Source organism: Lytechinus variegatus, chromosome 9 (genome assembly GCF_018143015.1).
Source record: "Lytechinus variegatus isolate NC3 chromosome 9, Lvar_3.0, whole genome shotgun sequence".
Lineage (NCBI taxonomy): Eukaryota > Metazoa > Echinodermata > Echinoidea > Temnopleuroida > Toxopneustidae > Lytechinus > Lytechinus variegatus.
In genome coordinates, this window is record NC_054748.1 from 36,261,659 (window position 1) to 36,263,274 (window position 1,616).

The window sequence follows — 1,616 nt, forward strand, 5'->3', positions numbered from 1 at the left end:
GATGAGATGCAGACAAGATAGAAGGGGGGGGGGGTTATGACCCACATGATAAAACGTTTCATTTCATCTTGCGTTTCATTAATATGTAAGATTACCATGTAAACTGAGTTTCGCTTGGGGCCCTATATCAAGACCATAATATTGCCCATCTATTTCCCCTTGTGTAAGGCTATACGACACTGCCTCTGTAGGTAAGTACACAGTAGTGTTATGATAATAAAAAAAAAGATGAGGAGGCCGTACATGGCCTGTGGGGCAATATCTGTCCAAATCTGCGATTGAGTGAGCATTAATTACGACCTTTTAAGTCCAAAAATCAAATTTTGTAGTAGCTTTTGACATTTATATGTCCAAAATGAGATGTCAAATTTCCCTTTTCATTTTCTTTCATCTCTTTCCCTTTTTTATTCGTGGTGAAACTTATGGTGGCCATGGCCCCCAAGCGCCCCCCTACTGTAGGCCTACGCCAGTATCTGTACATGTGCTGTGGGTTAATGCTGTCGATCCCAGCCAGAGTCGATTGGATCGTGCGCAAGCTGTTGAAGAAAGTCAACACACAAATGATTATAAAGTCAATAACACATTTCCAGACAATAGATCGAGTTATTAGAAATGGGATAAAATCGGTACAAGTGCTTTCCCGCGCTTTGATCGATGAGGCAGTGTTGATTTTAAGAACAGCAGGCAGGGTTTGTTTATGCCATTCTGCGACACACCCTGTCTGGCTGAAAGTACATGGATTTTGTGGTGACTAATTAGAAATCATTAATGACATGAAAAGTGCGAAATTAAAGGTAATGTAAATTTACCGGTACGATTTTTTGTTCCTAAGATAATATTTCATGATGTAGTAAAGATAGTTAAGCAAGAATCCTATTAAATACATATCAACAAAACAACATATGAAAAAGGCACAAACGAAGTATAGTTTTTCCAACATTGATAGCAAAGATATTTAAGCAAAATTCTGTAGTCATGTATGAATATACAACAAAGATTGAAATAGGATTCCTGGATTGGATGCAAAGTGACGAGTTTTGGCGGTAATTAGGGCAGTGATTTCCGAGTACTGCAAGGTTTGAAAGTTGACATTCAAAGGTTACTGCATCAGCTACTGCACACAAGTCTTCCTTTATTGGCAATGAGTGTTGCCGTGCTAGCTCATTTTAATCTTTAAAGAATTACCATAATCACAATCACGGTGATAATCATCATGATAAAGAACAATTCATTATCATAATCATCATCAACATTACCACCACCACCACTGCTCCTCCTCCTCTTCCTCATCATCATCACCACTATATCATCACCACTTTCATCAGTTTCTTCTAAAAGAAATAAAGCAAGATAGGCTCAGAAAGATGTCAGATGACAGGAATAAAATAAAGAGAAAGCTTTGTTCTTACATATGAAACTAAAGAATGCGAATGACATTCGGGGCTTGAGAAATCATTTAGGATCAAAGAATTGTGTGTATACATACATTACATCTACGAGATCCGCCGCGCGCCTTACTAAGGAGAGTGTTTATATATATATACATGTATAATGCACGCATGCAATGCCTAATATAAAAGGATGCCTCCTCTCTTTCATATTCGTTTTCAGAATAT